This window comes from Rhinopithecus roxellana, chromosome 12, assembly GCF_007565055.1.
Source record: "Rhinopithecus roxellana isolate Shanxi Qingling chromosome 12, ASM756505v1, whole genome shotgun sequence".
Taxonomy (NCBI): domain Eukaryota; kingdom Metazoa; phylum Chordata; class Mammalia; order Primates; family Cercopithecidae; genus Rhinopithecus; species Rhinopithecus roxellana.
In genome coordinates, this window is record NC_044560.1 from 2,630,409 (window position 1) to 2,638,429 (window position 8,021).

The following is an 8,021-nucleotide window of genomic DNA, read 5'->3' on the forward strand; positions in this document are numbered from 1 at the left end:
CAGCCTCCCCAGTAGCTGGGATGACAGGTGCCCACCACCACACCCAGCTGATTTTTTCTATTTTTAGTAGAGATGGGGTTTCACTGTGTTGACCAGCCTGGTCCCAAACTCCTGACCTCAGGTGATCCACTCGCCTCAGCCTCCCAAAGTACTGGGATTACAGGCGTGAGCCACTGCGCCTAGCCGCAGATGTTTTAAAATATGAGGCAAGAAGCTCTGTAAGATGCCCCCTTCAGTAACTGGAGGCAAACCAAAACATCTACATTCTGATGCTGCTTCAGGGAACAGTCACTCTTAAATTTACCAAAAATTACCTACAACTCAAAGCTGTCTATCTTTTCAGTGTAACTGTCCATTGTTCACTTATGGTGATTTACCTCGGGATTAGACCACCCTGATCAGAGGTTCTAATATGGGCATAATTTAGTAATGTCCAGAGGCATTTTTTTTTTTTTTTTTTTTTGAGATGGAGTTTCGCTCTGTCGCCCAGGCTGGAGTGCAGTGGCCGGATCTCTGCTCACTGCAAGCTCCGCCTCCCGGGTTTATGCCATTCTCCTGCCTCAGCCTCCCGAGTAGCTGGGACTAGAGGCGCCCGCCACCTCGCCCGGCTAGTTTTTTGTATTTTTTTAGTAGAGACGGGGTTTCACCCTGTTAGCCAGGATGGTCTCCATCTCCTGACCTCGTGATCCGCCCGTCTCGGCCTCCCAAAGTGCTGGGATTACAGGCTTGAGCCACCGCGCCCGGCCTAGAGGCATTTTTGATCATGACATAGGGGCTGCTACCAGCATCTTGTGAATAAAGACCATGGAAGCTGCTAAACCTAAAATGCACAAGACAGCTCCCACAGCAAAAAAATTATCCAACCCAAATGTCAACAGAGCCAACATTAAGAAACCTTATCCTAGATTAAGACAGAAAATGCCCTAGGAGATTGTCCGAATGAAATTCATGAAAGAGGCCGGGCGCGGTGGCTCAAGCCTGTAATTCCAGCACTTTGGGAGGCCGAGACGGGCGGATCACGAGGTCAGGAGATCGAGACCACCCTGGCTAACACGGCGAAACCCCGTCTCTACTAAAAAATACAAAAAAACTAGCCGGGCAAGGTGGCGGGCGCCTGTAGTCCCAGCTACTCAGGAGGCTGAGGCAGGAGAATGGCGTAAACCCGGGAGGCGGAGCTTGCAGTGAGCTGAGATCCAGCCACTGCACTCCAGCCTGGGCGACAGAACGAGACTCCGTCTCAAAAAAAAAAAAAAAGAAATTCATGAAAGAAGCCGGGAGTGGTGGCTCACGCCTGGAATCCCAGCACTTTGGGAGGCCGAGGCAGGTGGATCACCTGAGGTCAGGAGTTCAAAACCAACCTGGTCGACATGGTGAAACCCCGTCTCTACCAAAAATACAAAACTTAGCCAGGCATGGTGGCAGGCACCTGTAATCCCAGCTACTCGGGAGGCTGAGTCAGGAGAATCCCTTGAACCCGGGAGGCGGAGGTTGCAGTTAGCCAAGATCATACCACTACACTCCAGCCTGGGTAACAGAGTGAGACTCCATCTCAAAAAAAAAAGAAAAAGAAAAAGAAATTGATGAGAGAAACCTGAATAAAGTTGGGGGTGGGGGGAGAATTCACATTCTTTAATGATCCTCATTTAGGCCACCCAAATTAAATGTCTCAAATTTGTTCATGAGGATCACTTATACAATCATATACACGGGAGAGAGACGACAGTGCTTTACCACTGTTCTTAAATGTCCTGGAACTGCATTACCGGTACCTGGGCACCAGATGACACTGATACGATGAACAATCTTAGTCAATTATTACAAACCAAACTCCAGAAATCCTCTGACTCCAGCCACAGTATTTAGATGTGGTAGGTACTACTGCCCGTTATAATAACTGGTGTTTACCAGTATTAGCAAAAAAAAAAAAAAAAGTAATTTTAGTATTACAAAAAGTCAACATGAGGGAAACTGAGACACAAAAGTTTAACTGGGTTCTCAGATTGCTCAGCTAGAAGATCCCAGTGGAAACTGTGAGCCTCAAATCTTGCTCTGATCCACCATGTCAGTCATCAGCCACCCTGCCAGGCACTACAGATTTGCCATGGCACACATCCCACTGGAGCCAGCCTACTTTCAGGATCCTTTCCAAGCACGCTGCCCCACCTCTAGTGATTCATCTTAGTGCCAGAAGACACACCTGTCCCAACTGAGAGGCTGCCATCCAACAACTACCTGAAGCACAAGGCCTCCATAAGAAGGAACTCAATCTCCTAGAAAAACTGGCTTTCGTTTGTCAACAATATCTTGTACTTCCAGAGAAGATTCACTTTTGTTGTCAACAGTGACAGTAAAAAGAAAAAAACAGGCCAAGCGCAGTGGCTCACGCCTGTAATGCCAGCACTTTGGGAGGCTGACGCGGGCGGATCATGAGGTCGGGAGATCAAGACCATCCTGGCTAACACGGTGAAACCCTGTCTCTACTAAAACTACAAAAAATTAGCCGGGCGTGGTGGCGGGCGCCTGTAGTCCCAGCTACTCAGGAGGCTGAGGCAGGAGAATGGCATGAACCCAGGAGTCGGAGCTTGCAGTGAGCCTAGATCTCGCCACCGCACTCCAGCCTAGGCGACAGAGCGAGACTCTGTCTCAAAAAAAAAAAAGGAAAGAAGGAAAAAAACAGCATTTGGTAAAATATTTGACCAATTTCTTTCCAAAGATTTCTTTTTTTCTGCGAATGGAATATAAAGATATGTTTTAAGGGTAGAGTTATATAAAACTAATTATTGGCTACATTTGTTTAGAAAAGGTTATAAGAACAATTTTTTAAAAACCAACGATCAACAGTCTGAGTAAAAGAAACATTTCTCTATTGTAACTTTTTTTTTCTGGAGACAGAGTGTTGCTCCCTCGCCCAGGCTGGAGAGCAGTGATGGGATCTCGGCTCACTGCAACCTCCATCTCCTGGGTTCAAGCGATTCTCCTACCTCAGCCTCCTGAGTAGCTGGGATTATAGGCACCTGCCACCATCCCCAGCTAATTTTTGTATTTTTAGTAGAGACAGGGTTTCATCACGTTGCCCAGGCTGGTCTGAACTCCCGACCTCAACTCCTGATCTGCCCACTTTGGCCTCCCAAAGTGCTGGGATTACAAGCGTGAGCCACCGTGCCTTGCCACTATTGTAACTTTAAAGGAGTAAATGTGTGAACACCAAATGTGAAACTGACTAATCTCACTACGGGGACTCCAAACAAACTTAAGAAGCCAAGGTCAGAGTACTTTTTATTTTTGTAGTTATTGCCATTAATTTCGGCCCCAAATGCCAACTCTCTCTGAGTGCCAACTACCAATTATTTCCAAATCAAGGGAAACAACTGTCAGTTTGTAAACAAGTTCAGGCCCTACCCTACTTGCCCTAAATGGAAAAGAATGCAAAGCACAGGTTTTAAAAGCATGAGCGATTAGCACTGTAAGGCGCCCTGGTCAGTAAAATTGAGGCCCAAACCAGAAAGCACCCATGATTTGCTCTGCTAAGCATCTGGACCCAGCTTGAGGCCACTTCAGGGATTCCCTTGAGGAATTCAGTGTCAGCAAAGGCCGTCAGACTGGTCAGAATCCCAAAGTGTTTACACTCCGGTCCATCAGGGCTTCTAGGCAGCTGCCTGGCACTAACCCCCACCTGGGCTCCCCTACCCAGTGGGGCGGGTGACAGTAGGGATGAGTGCTGAGCCCACGGGCGGGCAGACAGCCGGGCATGACCTTGAGCCAGGCCCCTCCCCTGAGGAGCAGCCAGACCGGGAATAGGAAGGACTGGCAACCGGAGCTGGGCGTCCCTCCCCGAGGCGGCCGGTACTGAGCGCTGCAGGCGCCAGGGAGCTCCAAAAAGGGGGCGGGGGCGGCTGTCCGACCTGTGGCCCCACAGGGACGGCACTGCCCGGAAGGAGACGCTCCCACAACCTTCCCGCCCCCAGCTCTCGGACCCCGCAGCCCCCTCCAGGGAACAGAGACCCCACCACCCAGGTAAAACCTGGAGGGAACAGCGCCGGGATCCCACACCTAGGAGTGGCTGGGCCAGGGCGTGACCCTGGGGGGCAAAAGGTAAAGAGAAGTTTTAGGCCTGATGTCCCCGCCCGAGAGTGTGACCTCGGGTGGCTGATTAAGGCTAAGGCATTCTAGGGAACTGACACCCCACTCCTGGGCGTAACGTGGGGGACTCGCACACTAGGGTCCTGCATTGAGACTACGGCTCAGGCGGACAGGCGCGGACTGACACCTCCCAATTCCAGGGCGCCAGGCTACTGGGACCCCAGAAAGTGTGCCGGCGTCCGGCAGGGGCTCGGGCTCCCCAGGACACGGACTTCGGGATTCCCAGAGGTTCAGCCAACTCCTAGCCTGTGCCTGGGGCGGGGACTCGGACGCAGGGGTCTCCGGAGGTGGCGGGCTCGGGGCCTTCGGGGGAGCAGACGCCCCAGGGTTACCCCGAGGGGCTCAGACCGAGGCCGGACGACGGGGCCCCCAGGCTCCCAGCATCGCTCTCCCCAGGGTGGGCCCGTGCCCCCAGGTCTAGGCGGAGCTCTAGCGGCGGCCCGTGGATCCGCGCCGGCCCTGCAGTTCCCGGCCCCAGACCCGCCCGGCGCGGCACCGCTCGGCCCCTACCTGTCGGTGTCCCGGGCCGCCCGCCCCAGCCCGGCGCTGCGCGGCGCTTCCTCCCCGCCGCTCCTCAATGGCGCAGGCCCGCGGCGCTCAGCCGGCCCCGACGCGACCAATCGAGCGGCCGACGCGCCGGTGCCTGGCCAGCCGAGCGCCGAGTTATCGAGGAGGTGCCCCCTGGCGCCCGCGGCGGCTCCTGCAGGGCTGCGGGCCCCTTCAGGGTTTGCGAACACTGGGGCCTATTTTATAGGTGGGGAAACTGAGTCCCAGGGGAGGGCAGGGCCACAAATGACTTTGGTTCAGACAGCATGGGAACCCAGGATTCTTCCCACCTACAACCACCCTGCCTTCCATCCACGCGAAAGGTGCAATCGGCCGTCCGTCTGGCCCACTCACCCGCAGTCCGTTCCCAACTTCGCAGCCACAGGGGCCTGTGAATTCAGACCCTGCTCTTCCCTGCTTAAAATGGCGTCCCAACCGTACTTCAATTAAAACCCACCTCCTTACAGAGCTGCCACCAAGGTCCCACTAGATCTGGTCCCTTCCCATTTCAGCCACTTTTTCCCTGGCTGCCCTTGCCCCGGCATCCTTCAGTTTCTGCCCTTGGAACTGTACATTTGCCGTTCTCTCTACCTAGGACCCTTCTCCCCAGACCAATAGAAATACAATGCCAGCCACATAGGCAATTTACATTTACTAGTTGGTACATATTTTAAAAACGAAAAAGAAGAAAATGAACTTCATTTTAATATATTTAATCCAATATGTTCAAAATATGATCATCCCAACATGCAGCCAAAAGAAAAAATCACTAATAGAATATGTTAACTTTTTTATAATAAGTTTTTGAAATTCGGGTATATTTTATATTTACTGCACATCTCAGTACAAACTGGCCACAATTCCAGTGCTCAAAAGCCTCGTGTGGCCAATCCAGAGCTACAGAATAGCTCTGGATATTAATATAGCTGACTCCCTCTGGCTTCAGATGTTGCACTCAGAAAAGACGTTTGCCTATCTCCAGTTCCATTATGAGCTGGACAGGGTGACTCACGCCTCTAATCCCAACACTTCAGGAGGCTGAGGCGGGCAGATCACTTGAGGTCAGGAGTCTGAGACTAGCCTGGCCTACATAGTGAAACCCCATCACTACTAAAACTACAAAAATTAGCCAGGCGTGGTGGTGCACACCTGTAGTCCCAGCTACTGGGGAAGCTGAGACAGGAGAATTCCTTGAACCTGGGAGGCCGAGGTTGCAGTGAGCCAAGATCGCCCGTCTGCTCTCCAGACAGAGCGAGACTCCCTCTCAAAAACAAAAATAAAAATAAAGTTCCATTCTCCATTACCCTGTTGTATTTTCTTCATGGAACCTAATACTCCCTGAGATTATCTTAGTTGTTTATACGTATGTTGTTCGTTCCCCAGTACCTTGAAAACAGAGATTGTATCCCTTTCACAGTGTTTCTTCAACACCTAAACATTACCTAGCACAGAAAAGACTCAGTAAGTGTATATGAATGAACAACTGAACACTTCCTCCTTGCATTATCACAAGAAGGGCAAGAGGGAGACCTCAGGCTCATATAAAGTCAGAAGATGCAGGAAGCAGGACGGCAAGCTTACAATCATGTATTTACCATAATAATTGCCACCCCTCATGATGCTAATCTAATGAGGGTGTATGTGGACTGACTCACTCCTGAGCTGGACCAGGGTTTCTGTATGGTGGGATCAACCTCTCAGAATCTGGATGCTGGGTCTCCTCTGGGGCTGAGGTTAGGGAGTAAAACCTGGAACTCCACAGGCAGAAGGGGGAAGGAAGGCCGTCCTTCAGAGGTGAAGGACGTTGAAGTCCAGATCACCTAGCACAGACACCTGGCTGTACCTGGGAAGCTTGTTAGAAATGCACATGGCCCAGGTCAGGCACAGTGGCTCACGCCTGTAATCTCAGCACTTTGGGAGGCAGATTTGGGTGGATAAGCTGACGTCAGGAGTTCAAGACCAGCCTGACCAACATGGAGAAACCCTGTCTCTACTAAAAGTACAAAATTAGCTGGACATGGTGCTGGGTGCCTGTAATCCCAGCTACTCGGGAGGCTAAGGCAGGAGAATTGCTTGAACCTAGGAGGTGGAGGTTACTGTGAGCTGAGACTACGCTATTTCACTCCCACCTGGGCAATAGAGCAAGACTCTCTCTCAAAATAAATAAATAAATAAGCATATGGCCAGTCGCCGTGGCTTACGCCTATAACCCCAGCACTTTGGGAGGCCAAGGCAGGCAGATCACCTGAGGTCAGGAGTTCAAGACCAGCCTGGCCAACATGGCGAAACCCCATCTCTACTAAAAATACAAAAATTAGCCAGGCATGGTGGCAGGCGCCTGTAATCCCAGCTACTCAGGAGGCTAAGGCAGGAGAATTGCTTGAACCCGGGAGGCAGAGGTTGCAGTGAGCCGAGATCTCACCATTGCACTCCAGCCTGGGCAACAGAGAGACTCCATCTCAAAAAAAAAAAAAAAAAAATCCAAAAATAAATAAATAAATAACCTGCACAGGGCCCTGCACCGTGGCTCACACCTGTAATCCTAGCACTTAGGGAGGCCAAGGAGGTGGTGGGGATTGCTTGAGGCCAGGAATTCAAGACCAGCCTGTGCAACATAAGGAGACCCCAATCTCTACAAAAACTTAAAAATGAAAAAATTAGTTGGGCATGGTGATGCCTGCCTGTACTCCCAACTACTGGGAGCAGGAAGCAGGAGGATTGCTTGAGCCCATGAGTTCAAGGTTACGGTGAGCAATGATCATGCCTGTGCACTCCAACCTGGGCAACAGAGACCCTGTCTCAAAAAATAAAAAACACAAATTCCTGGGCACCGTTCATTTGACCAGTATGACTGAAAATCTTGGTGCCCTCAGTTTCCCATAAATGTTTAAATATACATTTACCATACAGCAATCCCACTGCTAGATATTACCCAAGAGATATTAAAACGTATGCCCATACCAAGACTTATACATGAATGCTCATAGCAGCTTTATTCATAAAAGCCAAAAAAAAAAATCAACATGTCCATCAATAGGAGAGTGGATAAACAAATTGCAATATACTCACACAATGGAGCACTACTCAGCAATAAAAAGGAACAAACTACTGACGCAAGGACGATCTGGAGGAACCTCAAAAGTATTAGCTATGTGGCAAAAGACCACAAAGACCACATACCATAATAATTTCATTTCTATGAAATTCCAGAAAAGACAAAACTATCAGAGGGACTATAGGCTACAGTACCTGTGCACTACCACACCCGGCTAATTTTTGTTTTTTTGAGACAGAGTCTTACTCTGTTGCCCAGGCTGGAGTGTAGTGCCACCATC

The 8,021-nt window shown here is 50.4% G+C and overlaps 1 protein-coding gene across 2 annotated transcripts in view; it reads right to left on the bottom strand.

Moving 5' to 3' along the window:
* VPS13D (vacuolar protein sorting 13 homolog D) overlaps positions 1–4,741 on the bottom strand; it is a 294,906-nt gene extending 290,165 nt beyond the window's left edge. Inside the window, exon 1 of one of the 2 annotated variants that reach the window (XM_030942226.1) lies at positions 4,651–4,741. The gene's annotated coding sequence lies outside the window, so the exon portion shown is untranslated. The remainder of the gene's footprint in view (positions 1–4,650) is intronic. The other variant, XM_030942224.1, reaches the window with a different exon arrangement.
* Between the last annotated feature and the right edge of the window lie 3,280 nt (positions 4,742–8,021).